This window comes from Panthera uncia (assembly GCF_023721935.1).
Source record: "Panthera uncia isolate 11264 chromosome A1 unlocalized genomic scaffold, Puncia_PCG_1.0 HiC_scaffold_17, whole genome shotgun sequence".
In the NCBI taxonomy this organism is placed as follows: domain Eukaryota; kingdom Metazoa; phylum Chordata; class Mammalia; order Carnivora; family Felidae; genus Panthera; species Panthera uncia.
Genome location: NW_026057577.1, coordinates 52,281,966 through 52,298,328, shown reverse-complemented (window position 1 = coordinate 52,298,328; position 16,363 = coordinate 52,281,966). Strand labels below are relative to the sequence as shown.

Here is a 16,363-nt window from a genome sequence, read left to right as displayed (position 1 = left end):
ACAAATCAGGTTCCATGACTGCAAGGCTGAAGATGAGGTCTTGGACCACCGTGAATTCCCACGGAATAAATGCCACTTTGAAAGGCCCCTTGACAGCTAACAAGTAGCTCTCTTAGACGATACTCCACTGGACCATGCAGGGACCAAACGTTTCCTTCGAACTGACATTATCCCAGAGTGTGTAACTGTAAGAAAATGCATGCTAATTCTAGACCAAAAGGAGATTATCAACTGCACAAATACTCTCCGGAGCTGATGCTATGGTACATGTTGGGAAGTGGGGAGAGGGGAAATGAAAGGCAATAACTTTCACTGGGCAACTGACTTGTTTTTTCCCAGGTCCTACCTACTTATTTTAAATAAAAAGAATAACCAGAGAACAGACAAGGGGAGGGTAGGTAAATTGACCAGAATCATAAAACTAGTAGCTCTACAGGATGGTATTCAAGCCTACGTCCATCTAGTTTGAAGAATAATAATGACAAAAGGAGATAATTAGTATAGATACAAAGTGCCCTTGTAATAAGACCTAGAAATTATAATGCATAGTTACCTAAGAGACACTCTCTCCTCGTCTTTTTCAAACATTCAATAGATGCATGTTGTCTGAAATCATTTTTCAGTCCTACATGAAGGCAGAGAGATAATAAGCTCAATGAGAAATTCTGGGATAAAGGCAATCTATGCAGTGTACTTCCTGCTCCTGCCCCTGACCCACCATGTGTTATGTGTTTGAACAAGGGCTGGGGAAGTGATGGAGACTCAGTATTTATATGATTTGGTCCTGCCTTTGTGGAATCTTGCTCTTGGATTTTGAAAACGGATTAATTTCCAAATTAAAATTGCCACACTGCTGCTTAATATTCACTTTTTATAAACCTCCAACAGGAAAGATTCAATATTTGTATTGTTTTAAAAAATTTTTAATGTTTATTTATTTTTGAGAGAGAGAGAGAGAGCACAAGCAGGAAAGTGGCAGAGAGAGAGGAAGACACAAGTTCCAGGCTCTGAGCTGTCAGCACAGAGCCAAAAGCAGGGCTCGAATTCACCAGCCTTGCAAACATGACTTGAGACAAAGTCAGATGCTCAAATGACTGAGCCACCCAGGTGACCCTGCACTGCTTTTTAAAAGAGCCCCTCGGTGGAGCATGTGACTAGAACCTTCCTCCTGGGCCAGAGGATGAGATGAAATGAGTCTTTTTTGGTGCAGATCCCGAGAACAGTGATTTAACTGGACTAGAAAGCCACCTTTGGTTAATGTAAAATTCCAGCTAGCACCCACACCTGTACCTCTGACTTTCCTTATTCCTTATGTCTCATCAGTGCTTCTCTAAGTATAGGCATCTGGACAAGTAGGGCACAATCTTATGGGATGAATTTTCAAAATGCATCAGAATTAAATTTTTTGGGTAAACCTTAGGATTGAGAATCACTGCTTTAATCAAGGTGGTCCTAGTAGGAAAGCTGCCTTAAGCCTCAATTTGACTCAGAGTTTGGACTTTGTCTTGTGAGCACTGGGAAAGCACCAAAGGGATTAAAGCAGAGAAAAGACGAGGTCACATTTTGGACTGAAAAACATTAGCCCAGCTATAGTGTGAATAGACTGCTCAGACTAAGACGACAAGATAGGAAGGAGGCTGTGGTTCAGGTGAGGGAGAATGTTGACCTAAGGTGGAGCAGTGCCAGTGAATGGGTTTGCGAGGCACCTAGGGACAAGAATCAACAGAGCCTGGAGACTCACTGGATGGAGGGTGGGGAGATCAACACATGCTGGAGAGGAAGAAATTAAAGATGAACCTCCTATATTTGAAGTGGGAGACACTAACATGAGCATCCCATTTTACCATAGAAGTCAGATTATATCCAGATGCTCTGATACTTAGGGTTTTTCAAATATATCATACTTCTTCAATCTGTATGATATTAACTAAGTGATGGGGCTTTGTTTCATTTTACAATTAAAAAAAGGGTATTCTTTGAAACAAAATTTTTGGCTTGGTTGGGGTGGGAGGGCCTTGATAATATAATTACATAATGTAATTAAAAGAATACATTGAGGCAGCTGTTGAAGTTATTTCTCTGTTTAGGTTCTCTGAGCAGTTGAACAATGAACCAAAGCTTCAGCTTTCATGCCATAGGACTGAAAATACCCTAGTCTCCTAACTTGAAATGTGCAAGTAGCACCATCTTTTTAAATATCATTGGTAAATCATCTCTTCCTTTTCCTCTCTGTCTCACTCCCTCTATCCTAGATTTTCCTGGGAAGCTTTATTTGGAGATTTTTAGTCCACAGATAGGTGATATCTGACTGGAACTGGAGGAATTGGGAGACTGAATGTAGTAATAGTAGTAAGGAAGAGGTAAAATCTGATCATTTGATTTTTCAGTTTCATTCTTTATATTTACAGTGGCTTCTTCTTGATTATGAATCATAAAAAATTATCATTATTGGAAATTCAAATAGTACTGGAAAGTATGATACAGAAAGGGAAAAATACTCTGTCATCCTGGGCTACCTGGGTGGCTCAGTTGGTTAAGCATCCAACTTAGGCTCAGGTCATGAACTCATAGTTTGTGAGTTGGAGCCCCACATTGGGTTCTGTGCAGACAGCGGGAAGCCTGCCTGGGATTCTCTCTTTCTCTCTCCCTATCTTCCCCCCCCCCCCCCATACTTTCTCTTTCTCTCTCAAAATAAATAAATAAACTAAAAAAAAAATACTCTGTCATCTCAGCCTCACAGATAACCATGTTCACACTTTGGTATCTAATCTCCCAGATTCCTGCATTAACAGAGGATTAAGGTTAGGAAGGAGCCAGGCATTGAGGGGGCGGGGGCAGGGCTGAGAGAACATGTGTTCTTAAGAGAATGCTGGACGTGGTAGAGATGCTGGGGACTCCGTATATGCTAGAAAAAGGCATGTGAGGTGAACCTGGCAAGTTGTGAGGGTGGAAGCAGGAAGGGACCTTTCAGAGCACTGTGTGCATCTGTGTGTGCCCATGCACATGTACTCACTCGTGCACCTTTTAAAGAAATTGGATCATACTATGGATTCTCTTCCAAAACTTGTTTTTTCACATAGAGATCTTCCCACATCAGTACATTTAGATATAGTTCATTGCTTTAAAAAGAGCTATATATAGCACTCTATTATTTGGATGTACAAAATTTGTTGAACCAATCCAATTTTGATGCAAGTAATTTCCTGATTTTTGCTATTAAGAGCAAATGGACATTGTTAAATAAATGCCATAGAAAAATTTCTGATGGCTTAATTCCTAGGATTGCTATCACTAAGTCAATGGCTATGCAGATTTAAAATTATGCTGCATACAAGATTGGCTTATTTGCTTACCCCCTTAGCAGCCTGGATGCAATTTATTTGTTGCCAATCTGATGGCCTAAAAAAAAAAAATCTCATTTAAAATTTTATTTATTACTGGGACTGAACACCTTTTCATACCTTTCTTTCCTGTAGGTATTTATTATGTGAATTATCAGTTCACACCTTTTGTATCTGAATACTTTAGGTCAACTGCATCTCTGGGCCACTAAAAATTTTACTGTAGTGTTGTGCATCGTTTTAGTAGAGCATTTGCTGTGTTGGAGGAGCAGTGAAAGTCAATGACCTTCAGTATCTTGGAGTCATTTGGGCCTTTCAGGTTTTACTAAAACTGCAGGGCATTTAATTTCTTTTATAATTACCTATATTTTTTCCTGACCTTATTCTGTTGACCCGTACCTCCTTGATCTGTGGACCCCCAAATTCTTAATTTCCACCAATTTAATCTTTTAAAGAAGAAAATTTTAAAGGCCATGTGGAATGCTTTGGGCTCCATGCTTTCATTTTCTATTTATGGATTTATGGTTTTCTGGGAAGGAGATACATCTTGCCTTTTGAATATGGTCTGTCTTCCTATTTCAACTTCACAGTTCTCCATCAGCAACCGGGAGAATTTGTGCCACTAGGAACCTAAATTAGTTCATGTGTCTGTTCCAACTAGCTTTGGACTGAAAAACACCAGATTTCCCCCCAACATTTTTATACTTAGCCTGTAGCTGGACAACCTGAAATAGTAAGTTTTCCTAAGAATTGTGTCACAGACTGCTTTCCGGATCATCAGGGATAAGAAAGAAAAACAAGGTAAGGAATTTTAAATAGAAATGTAAGGAGTCATTGGAGTCATAGATTTGGGATGTTTGGAGATCTTAGAATCCGGGCATTTGGAATGAAAATGCCCTTTTGATAAGGCACAAACCACTTCCCTTGTTTTATGGGCGAGACCCAGAGGGGTCGTGTGTGCCACCTAGACAGAGTCTTTCTTTTCTTTCTAGGCTGTCTCTTTCTTATCTAACTGGAGGAAGAATTCTACCTAGAAGATTAATATGTTATTAATTCCAGAAGTCACTTTAGCGATCAGATGTCACAAGGGAAGAAACTGACACTCAGAGAGTTGAAGTGACTTGCTCGGGGTCACTAATCACAGGGCACAGGTGGCATGCTTTCTCATTGCCAAAGACGGCTCTCTCTTCCAAGTCACCCTGGCGTTCCCACCAGGGATGGTCCCAGTCCTCAGAGAGGTGGGAACATTTTCAAAGTGTCAGACTGTGGTGGTTTCCTTCAGAAGTGAAGCGATAAGAGACTCCCTGCTGCCAGTGCTCTGAGAAAACATTAATCTGTACTGTAAGGTAGTCTAACCCTGCACTTATTGTGTCTTATTGAAAATGAATAATCCTCATGGTCTTATTGGTTTTGTGACTTGTGGAATAGTGTGTGTATTCAGAATAGGTGCATTTATATTCTTCAAGTAGTAAAATATCTCACTGCTTTCCTACTGTGTAAGCTGGTTCTTTTGTTTATAAGGAATACTCATGTAAGCTAGCTTGAGATGGGGGTTTTACTGTAGGAACTGAGACAGCTCCAAAGACTGAGACAGCCTGAGGAACTGGTCAACTCCAGTGACCCACTGCTCTCTCTATCCCTTTCTTATGGCTTCTCGCTTCTGCTTGTGCTTCTGTTCAGTTCTCCTCACTCTACTAAATTGGCTGATCCTGTTTATAAGATGTTTCTGAGCTTTAACTCTGGCTTTCTCATGGCTTTTGCTTACCATGTCCCTGACTCTCCCTCAGGGCATCCTCACGGGTTCTGCTCTTGTTGCTACAGGCTCATTCCTTCTGTGTTTCCTAGTTCCAATTCTTGAAAGACAGGGAATCTGATTGGCTTAGCTCATATTTTTGCACTGGAACATAAGTCATAGTTAGCCTCCAGACTATGGGATTGGCTGCCCCTCGGTCAGGTGCCCATCCCTGCACCAATCAGATGTGCACAAAGAGGGGTTCCCTCACATGACACTGACTGCCAATTTAGGGTCTGTTAATGGGTCGATTTCTTTCAAAGGGGCTGAGGAATCATAAGCACATCTAATGTCTCTGCTTTTTTTTTTCTTTTTAAGATTCAAGTATCATGGAACTGAATCTGTCAACTGGCCTCTTTTGTCAATTTTTAAGGTATTAGAAAAATGTGTTATTCAGGAATTTTTTCAACTATCTAACAGGGAGTTCTGGCAATACTGTGATTTCCCAACTGTGGACTGGTTGGCTCTTTTCCAAGTACTTGTATTGGGTTCATTCCCTTGAAACTGAAATTTCAGTGTGTCATTGCCAGAAATGAACCCATGTGCCTTGGCCTCTGAGTTTTGTCCTGAGAGGGTCTTGTGATTTTTACATTCCTGACCTGGCCCATTCCTTGCTGATAACTTTACTGCACCTAAGTCTTATTGTCATATGTAAACCATATTTTGTGGCCCATTTGATAGGAGTTAGGACCTTGGGAATGTGTGTGGGGTTGGGTAGATATGCAGAAAAAAGGAATTAAGCTTTACTGAGCATATATCATGAACCTGATGTGAACATTCTCATTTTATGGTTGAGGGAACAGAGGTTCCTAGAAGATAAGGCACTTGCCCAATGACACACAGCAAGCAGGTAGTGGGGCTAAAATTTGACCCAGATCTACCTAATTCCGAATCCCACTCTCTGTATCAGGCTTTGGAGTTGAGTGTTGAGGAGCGGGGTAGGAAGAGGAGGCTATACCGGGTGAAGAGAATAGAGACCATCACAGGTAAAGGTACAGAGGCAGGCAAATAGGAAGTGAGGCAGAGACTCTTGACAGGAGTGGCAGATTCCTGCAGAAGAGAGAGGGAGATTAAATGTCAGAGGCAGTCAGATTCTTGCACAATATAAAGGCCAGCCTAGGGTGTAACTGACATTTTTGGAGGCCTTGGGGAGTTACTAAAGACGAAGCATGATGTGACCAAGGCAGCTGTTTAGATTACAAGGATTAGTCTGGAGACAGGTGTCAGAAGGATAGGAATAGGAAAAGACTTGAGGTGATTTAGGCACACATAGCTTTGGCGGGTCCCTGTAATCTTAGAGCATGTCTCACAGCTGGCTTCATCGTCTCAAGCAGGGACCCCTTTCAAGTCCTCTACCTCCTCGTCTTCTCTGTGACAGTCACAAGCTTGGAACTGTCAGTCCTCTGGGAAATGAGCTCTCCTATAAAGCATCACCTTTGATGGAGAGAAATGCTGTTCATTTCTCATAATGTTTCCAATTCGAAGCTTCCAAGTGTTGCATTTTTTTATTATTATTTTTAAAAACAGAACTACTCCAAAGGGTAGTGAGCACTGGGAAGCTGAGGCTGTGGTCTAAATTTCCCCTGAAAGTCTTAACCACTAGTGAGATTTTGTATATGTATCATTCATATCATTTCCATCCTTGTTCTCTGTTCCTGTCACTCCAAGTGTGAGAAGAGATGGACGACTGAGATAAAGGAGAAGTTCCTAGGACTTTACCTTCTATTTCTCCTTTTTCTTTTCTATAGTAAAATTACCATGAAATTGCTTACAAGAAGTTGCTAGCAGTCTGGCTAAGCTACTCGTGGATTTATCTTGGGAAGAGTGAAAATCCGTAAATTTTATTTTCTTCCTGGCATTTTGCAGCTATCAGGGCTATTTATTTAATTTGGGCATGCCAAACAACATAAATAATGTTGGCACTGAAACAAGTCTTTCTGTCACTAGAGATTAAGTATCACGTTTAGAGGTGAGTTGGTTTGTAAGCTTTATTGCAGAGAAGACTAAAGAAGATGGAGTTTAACCCCTAGATCCCAAGGGGTCATGTAATAATAATATAGGTGGAAACCCAGTGGATAAAAATGGTGACAGGTTGACCTGCCTTTTCCTTTTACCCAAGGCTAAACTTGGAGCCTCTCTTCCTTGAAATAGCTCAAGTCCTAAAACAAACTTACAACCTTGACAAAACAGAGGAAGAAGTCCTCTGTGCAAAAGTTAAACTGGTGATTCCTCCCACTTAATGAAATATTAATGAAACCAAATCAAAAACCTTAATTGGTTTCCCTCAATGTGTACCGCACTATGCTAGGAGCCAACACTGAATACTTTTTCCTTAAGTTTAGGTACAGAGAAAATTTGTCCTTTCATAGTTAACAGTCATTATTGAAGCAGAGCTAAGTTGTTAAAATTCTGAATTCTATTTAACAACCTCAAGGATACAATCTTTACCCAGTGGTTTCTCTGATGAGTGCTGAAGTCAACTCATGTATTGTCTAGTGCTTAAAGCATAGGCCATTAGATGTTTCAGACAATATGAGACCCATGGATTCCTTAAAAAGCTGCCTTTTCTGGGGACTCTCTGGATGTGGAAGCAGGTCCTAGCCATCAAGTCATGGGGCTCTGCTGTCAGACATGGGAGAAGGCCAGGTGCTGGGTGAACCTTAAACTAATTGCTTAATCTGGTGGCTAGAATCACCATGTCTTCCTCTTGATCCCGTCACAGATAAATTGGGTGGATATAAGGGTTAAAAGAGTTTTAGGTAGGAATAGTGAAAAATAGGATCTTTTCAACATAATGGAGTTGGTCCAGGCAAGCTTTGTGCACAGTTTTGTTGATATTTAGTCCTAATCCAGGGTAGTTGTGATGGTCATATCTATACGGTTTCTGTCTGTAGGAATTCCAGGATCCAGGGAAGACTAGCCATGGTAGATCTGTTGATTTAAGCTCTCTAGAAAACAAAGGGAATTGTGGGATTCTTGAACAATGAGAGTAGACTGTGTCTGTGCCATCCTCTCAGCAGGAAGAGGGATTCCAAGTAGGCAAAGGACTCTCTGATGTGAAGGAGGGCTCATATTCCCCATCTTGAGACATGCATTTTTCATAGTCAAGGAATGCTTTTGAGTACAACAGAGAGTTGTATCTTCCTGCCCAGGGACCAAGTAAATTCCTACATAGAGGCTGCCTCAAGGGGCCTTCAATGTCGGTGGTCACCTAAGGGTCAGACTATTCACTTATCTGGAAACGTTGTATTTGCTTGGGGTGGGGGCTAGGGTACAAACCCTCTAGTCTTGAGAGAAACTGAGCAGAGCAGGGACTACAGAAGAATTGGAGATGGCAGGAAAGAATGAAAGCATTCATTGAAAAATGAAACAGTCTAACAGAACTGACAAATCCTTTGAGATACCAGCGATCACTGGGGAAGGGAGGGACTTAGGTTGAGTTACAGTAACACAACCATGTGAAAAATCAAAGCCAAATAACTTCCTGCCCATAATTCAAGCTTTAAATATCACCAAGGCCTGTGTACCCCCCAAAAAATGAGGGTTTCTCAATGTTCAGTGAAACGTTGTCTCCTTTAAGGTCATCGCCATTTTCATCCAAGTTTTGTGGTATAAAAGACTTGGGAAAGTGAACATAAGTAAGGGACTGGTCTGGGTGGTATGCTAGCTGCAGGGGGTCAGGGAGAAAAAAGAGAGTCCAAGATTAGCTCTTGGGGTCAGAACTGTATTTAGAGACTTGACCTATAGGCCTGACATGATTAAATAACATTAGGCAGTGATAGTCAACATTTGTCTAATGTGGCAAATAGCACCAGGGGGACCTTCTCACTTTCCTCAAGTTGGTTGCTGAGAATGTCTATCTTAGTTACCTCTTCAGTTGGAGGGAAGGACAAGTCCTAATTTGGTTAAAACCAGACTTCCTTATCCATTAGCTCTTGTGAACTGAGGTTGGTCAAGAACCAGGATTGACCATGTGGGACATATCTCTTTACTGATACTCACACAACCATATAATGACAGTGTATTGTTTACTTATTGCTCTGTAACAAATTACCCCAAGATGGGGTGCCTGGGTAGCTCAGTTGGTTAAGTATCCAACTTCAGCTCAGGTCATGATCTCAGAGCTCGTGAGTTCAAGCCCTGCATCAGGCTCTGGGCTGATAGCTCAGAGCCTAGAGCCTCCTTCAGATTCTGAGTCTCCCTCTCTCTCTGTCCCTCCCCTGTCTTGTGTTCTGTTTTTCTCTCTCTCAAAAATAAATAAACATTTAAAAAAAATTTTAAAAACCCACAACAATAAGAATTTATTTCAGACAATTTCTGTGGGTCAGGAATCCAGGACATGCTTAACCAGGGGTTTCTGGCTCTAAGTCTCTCTTGAGGTTGTAGTCAAGATGTTGGACAGCGTTGCATCATCTGAAGGACTGACTGGGGCTGGAGGATCAGAGTACAAGATGGCACACTTGTATGAATGGTGACTTGATGCTGGCTGTTGGTAGGAAGTCTAGTTCTTCACCACATGGGCTTCTCGATAGGGCTGCTTGAAGTATCTTCATGATATGGTGTCTTCCTCTCCACCAGAGCAGATGATCCAGAGAGAACAAAGTGGATGCCTCAATGATTTTTATGACCTAGTCTCATAAGCCACTCTGTCAATGCTCCGATGTCCTATTGGTCACATAGTTTGCCCTATTCAGTGTGAAAAAGAACTGTGGATACGAGGAGGTGAAAGTCACTGAGAGCCATCTTGAGCTACTCTACTGAGAATTTACCGTGAGACAGGCACCTTCCCAAGCATTTTACATACAATAACCCTGAAGGGTTATTCCTTATCATCCGTACTTTACAGATGAGGAAACTGAGGCTTTGAGAGGGTAAATGACTTTTGCAAGGATTTTCCATGCCCACTTTGCCCTTGATTTGCACTTCTAAAAAAAGTTCATGCCACGCTTTTCTTTCATCACACAAGCACTGAGTGCCTACTATGAAACAGACTATTAGGATCTAGGAATCCAAGAATAGCAAGACCAGGCCCTGAGGCATGTGAAAGAGTTACATGTGGGGTGCCTGGGTGGCTCAGTAGGGTGAGCGTCCAACTCTTGGTTTTGGCTCAGGTCATGATCTCACGGTTTGTGAGTTCCAGCCCCACATTGGGCTCTGTGCTGACAGTGCAGAGCCTGCTTGGGATTTTCTCTCCCTCTCTGCCCCTCCCCCACTTGATCTGTCTCAAAATAAATAAGCTTAAAAAAATTTTTTTAAAGAGTTACATGCACAAAGATAGTACATACACAAAGTATTTAAGGTATGGTGGGGCTCAACCAAGAAAGTAATCACTATTTTGTGGGTAGGAATACCCTTCTTGTAGGCTTGATGCTTGAAAGACATCTTAAAAGGGATCGGGCACTTTCTCAACCATGGATGCATTACTACCTATAGGCCTGAGAATAGGAGTGGGACTTCCACTGATTCCTACATAGGGTAACCATCTTCAACTCCTAGTTTTGGTGTATGTTTGGTGAAGCTGGATGACACCTGATAATATGGTCTCGCGAATGGAGTCATGGGGTTCCAGAATCAGGACACAGGTTTCACACCTTGTTTTTCCACTAACCCCCTATGTGACCTCTGGGAAATTCTTCAAGTACATATGTCTTGGCTCTAGTTTTTGTTAAATGGGCATAAAGTAGTCTTTCCCTACATCATGCGAGAGAGAGTAGTAATGACAATTGAATAAGTTAAAAGATGAAAAAATTTAAAAAGTTCAAAGCTCTGCTTTCAAGAAGACTGAAGTCATCTAGTCATCTAGAACTGAGCTAGTTCTTCTGTAACATATTTCTTACCACTGCCACCCTGTCCTATGCCCACCATACAAACATGGAGAGGCCGTCATTTTGACTTCATTTTCACAGTTTAAATTTAGCCAAAGGGGAAAATAATAGCTCCTGAGGATGCTTGATGTAATAGGCAACCTCTGAAACACTTTAGAGACACTTCAATTGTCCATCCAAAGTCATGTTGCTGTAACTGTTGGATGATGATGGACAGAGAGAAAGAAGTGTAATGTTTGTGACTGTGACATCATTCGTGCTTTGTGTAGCTTTCAGGACGAGTACCAGGTAGATGACATGTTCTGATGTTCACTGTTGCAATACATTTCATTCTCTGAGAAGTCAAGGACATTCTTTTCTGATGTGATAATCCTGTGGTTTACTATTATTATTGCATAAGCAGATGAGCAATGTTTTCCTGTGAACAGTCCTTTTCATACATATGTCGACCACAGAAGGATGCTGACTATCCTTACCCTGAACTGGATGCTAATGGGGTAGTATTCCAGATAAAGGTCATGGTCACTTTCCCATATATACCCTGGGCCCCATTGTCATCATAGATGAACAGACTAGATATTGAAGGGGAGTACAAAATTCCTCAGAAATAACAATTATTTCATATATGCATGAATCTGGTAACATTATTCTTATGAATAATAAAATAGGATACTGATCTCTTTTAAAATCAAGTCCCTTCGTTTCATTATGCTCTCTGCTCCTTTTCTCACCCTGGGCCCTAGAAAGCTAGCCCCACACTTTTAGGCACTCTCTTATCACTACACAACAGTGTCAGATTGATACAATGTTGTGACGTTGTATACACCCCAAAGGATGGTGGTAAGCCTGCTCCAATATACATCATGTTTTGAAAATACTTTCTCTCTTCTGCCCAAGGAGGCTCAAGCAATTCTGGGGTGAAGTTTGGCAACCCTGGATTGGGAAGTGAAGATCACCTTGTTCTATGGAAAGTGAAAGAGGAATCGAAGCAAGGAAGCTGAAGCTCTTCATTTGGTTCCAGAATATCTACTTGCCCCTCTCCCTTGAACACTCCAATTACCAGTGGTCAAGGCATTGTGCCTGGCACAATACTTCACTGTGGTTAGAAGAATAGATGTGCTAAGTATTAAAAGCCCATCATATTCTTCAGCAACAATTCTTATGTTTTTTTAATTAACATACAGTTAAATTAAATTCTTTGATGTGCAGTTTTATGAGTTTTAATGCCTGTATGGATTCATGTAACAACTACCACAATCAGGATACATAAGTTCTGTCACCCTCAAAGCTCTCATGCTCTCCCCTTGTGGTCACACAGTCTCCCTACTCTAAGCCCTTGTAACCACTAATTTGTGCTCACTATAGTTTTGCCTTTTCCAGAAAGACACACAAATTAAGTCAGGCAGTATGTAACCTTTTGAGACTGTCTTCTTTCCCTCAGCATCATGTCTTTGAGGCTCATCCACATTGCTGCACTTATCAGAAGCATATTCCTTCTTATTGCTGATTGCTGAGTAGGGTTCTATTGTCCTAAGGCACAGTTAACTTGGCACATTTCAGTATGGCGCAGGCCCCAGGAGCCCCTAGAAGAAATGGCACTTGGGTAACGAAGTAAAGAAGTAATTAATATTTACTTCTCGGATTCTATAGCTACTTGTCATACTCATGTTGGATGATCATCTGGAGATAAAAAAGAATAGGCAGTTTTTATTCCAGAGACCCAGGTTTCCCAGTGCAGGTTACTGGCACCATCTAATGCAGTAGTAACCAAAAGAGGGATATTGCCCCCCCACAGGACATTTAGTGATATCTGCAGACAGTTTGATTGTCACACTGCAGGAGTGCTACTGGCATCTAGGGTGTAGGGGCCAGGGATGTTATTAAACTTCCTACAATGCACAGGATGCCTCCAAAACAAAAAGTATTGGTCCAAACGTCATTAGTGCCAAGGTTGAGAAATCTTGGTATAATGTATCCCAGACATCTCTTTAAAAAATACACTTAATGTGTTTTGGGTTGGGCCAAAAACATCAGCAGGAGAATAGTAGGCTTTTTGAAGGCAGTAATTACTTTTCTCCAATTTTTAAATAGCAACCAAGGAAACAAGAGTCAGAAAGACGAAGAGAGTGATTATTCAAACCTATAAAGAAATTGTTCAAACCTCCTTCAAACAACTCTCATTTACCACACAAATTGTGGATCCCCTAGACAACTGTGGTTGCCTATCTCTGTACCAATACATGTCCTATCCTCTGCCTGAAATGCCTTCACAATTCTCTTAGCTTGGAGAACTCATCCCTAGGGATCACTATCTTTTGATGCCTTGGTCAGGTATCTTTCTTTATGGCTCCCAAAACAACTGTCATGAAGAACATGACATTCTTCATAGCACAATTTAATTTATTGGTTTCTTATCACTGTGCTATCTTCTGCAAAGAGTCCAATCCCTGGCACAAGTTGGTGCTCAGTAATTACTGAATCAAGAAAATAATTTTTTAGATATATTTGGATACTCATTCATCCAGATGCTCAACCATTTAATAAATATTTATCAAATACTAAGTGCCACGTAATATGAGTGTTGGAGATATAGGAGTTAGCAAAAGGCATTAAATCCCCTGTCCTCATAGGGCTTACATTCTAGAGCAGCGGTTGGCAAGCTTTTTCTGTAAAGAGCCAGATAATAAATATTTTTGGCTTCATGGACTATGCAGTCTCTATTGCAACTACTTAACTCTAAATAAAACAACCAAACACAACATGTAAATGAACACGAGCAGCTGTATACTAATAAAACTTTATTTACAAAAATAGGCAGCATTTTTGTAAATAAAAAGGACTGTTATGATTTAGCCCTCATACTGTAGTTTTTCAGTTTTAGAGAGAAATCAAATAATAAATAACTAAATATAAAATTCAAGTAGTAAAAAAAAAAAAAAAAAGCAGAATAAGGAATAGCAAGAAGAGAAGGTGGAATTTAAAGCAGTTGGTCAGGGAAGGCCTCTCTGAGGAGATGACATTTGACAGACATCTGAATGAAGTGAGGGAGCAGGCCAGAGGAAGAGCCAGTGCAAAGGCCCTGAAGCAGGAATGTGCTGGGGGTCTTCTGGGACAGTAAGAAGGCCCGTGCAACAGGAAAGATACAAGCAAGGAAGGTAAGAGTTGAGGTCGCAGAGGTCAAAGGGACCAGACTGGGTTACCATGTGGCCCTGGAGTTGATTCTCAGTGTGATGAGAAGCCTGTGGAAGTTTTGAGAGAGGTAATAACCAATAAGAAGGGGTCAGGGTGACTTTTGACATCCCCTACTTGTCCATTCCGTGGATTTGGGTCAATTAGGAAAAGGAAAATCCAGCCTTGGGTTTTAGTCTCCACTTAGTCCCTCTGACAAGCGTCCTTGGGATTGTTGGGATACAATTCGGACAGCTGTACATCATGGTCCTTAGTCTTATGTGCTGCTGAAGTTGCCTAAGAAACCCCAAATCAAATGGTATCAAATAGTATTCTTGAAACTTTCTAGAACTTTGACATCTTTCATACGCAAATTAAAGCAATGATTTCTGGGGCCCCATCTCAGTGTTTTGAGGCAAACAGGAGGGTGCTGAATCTTAGAGGTGCCCGTTCCTTTTCCCCAGGGGTCACATCCAATTCCTGAGACCTTTCACCTCTCAGACAAGTACTTCCTTGTCTTCATTTTGAGATAATGTAGAGCAGTATAGATGAAATAGGACAGAGAGTAAGCAGCAAGGTACCTCTCTAAGTTATGGAAACTTGTGTAAAAGAAACCTTGTGGTGACAATGATGGTTTCACTTCCTGTTCTTTGTTGAACTACAGGTTGCCAGGAAAGCCCTGTCACACATTTGCATGCAGGTTAAATTTCTCAAAACCTGAGCCACAACAGCTTAGTACCTATGGGGAATATGATACAAATGCTGCTGTGCTGTGGTCATTGTCAGTGGGTAAATTTCTTTAGCAACTTGATGTGGCTGTTTTATTGGATCTGACTGGAACAAATCCAGTCATGGGCTATTTGTTAGTTGCTTTTCCTTCCTTTTGACATACTGTTTTGGACAGAGAGTCTGAGAGACAAGATGGAGAAACAAAATACATTTTCATTATCATTAAATACTACAGGGGCTTCCAAAATAACCCTAGACAAACTCATCATGGGCCAGCATCTTTTACTTTTCTACGTGCTTTTGGAGGTTTTGACACCACGGATGAAAATGTGCTTTCCAAACAGTGTGGACTTTACCTAAAAGTGTTGTCAACTGAGTCATAATGAGCATCGTGGTTCATTCTTTTCCCATTGTTGTCTTCATTAGGTGTACAATTTTCCCTAATCTCACATGCATACAGTCTTTGACTTTTTACCCACAGGTCTGATTAAGCATCTTCTATTCATTTATCAATGTCTAAGAATGAGCAAATGGGGATCAACTCCAAAATAAATATTCCTCTCCTAGTTGCCACGGCCAAATGCAATTTGATCTTGGCTTAAAACAATAAAGATGGAAGTGATGAAATAATATTAATTTTGTGCTAATAAGCATCTTCCAAGCTATAACAGAGGATGGGAAATGTAGTCCCAAAATTGGACTTTAAACCTGGATCTGAACTGCAGAGTTGTTAGTAGGTATCTTAATATTAGGTCTGGAGATGTTAAACTGGCACACACATTGTTATTTCTAATCTGTCCTCTCTGTTTTCTGGGCAAAATGGACACTTGCTAAATATTCTCTGTTGAACGAACTGGGAAAGTGGAAATGTACCCTAGGTTGCAGTAAAAGACAGTTTTAGCAGGTTAATCTTGCCCAAGCCCTACTTTGAGGGACTTAACTCATTTGGAAGGCTACATAAGACCCTGGGTATGGGAGTTATATTTGGGGAGCAAATGGGCAGCTCCAAATGGTTTTGTTGCCTTTCTACAGAATATAGCCCCAGAGGCGCTAGTGAGGAAGATGGGGTTTAGGCTTGTTGCTTGCTTCTATCAATATGGCCTATTCAGACTTCTTCCCTTAAAATTAGAGCTTTACGCTAGGGAGAAAACAGGACTGAAAACAAACTGAGGTTTCTCTTAAGTTCCAGTAAAGCAGCCTCCACTCTGAGTCAGTGAGTGAAACAGTGAGGGCACAGGAAGCTAAATTCCGCCACCGAAGAGCCCCAGAAAAAGGGATCTAAAATACTTTTTTTTTTCCAAAGGAGAACGCATTAATAAAATGATGGGGAAGACACAAAATAGAAGAACAGAGAAAGAAGAAAGAGGAAGTAGAATTCAGGAGGAAAAAAATTTTAAGACATTAGCCCATTGAAATGTGAGCAGAAGGCACAATCACACCCAACCTACTCCAGCCCGGTTTACCTGCCAAAACTTTAACTCAACGACATGGGACTCCCATCAGCTATT

At 41.0% G+C, this 16,363-nt stretch overlaps 1 protein-coding gene across 1 annotated transcript in view; it reads right to left on the bottom strand.

The window, feature by feature from the left end:
- The window catches only part of PTCD2 (pentatricopeptide repeat domain 2), a 115,825-nt gene that overhangs the window by 56,569 nt on the left and 42,893 nt on the right, over positions 1–16,363 (bottom strand). The gene's annotated exons all lie outside the window — the stretch shown is intronic.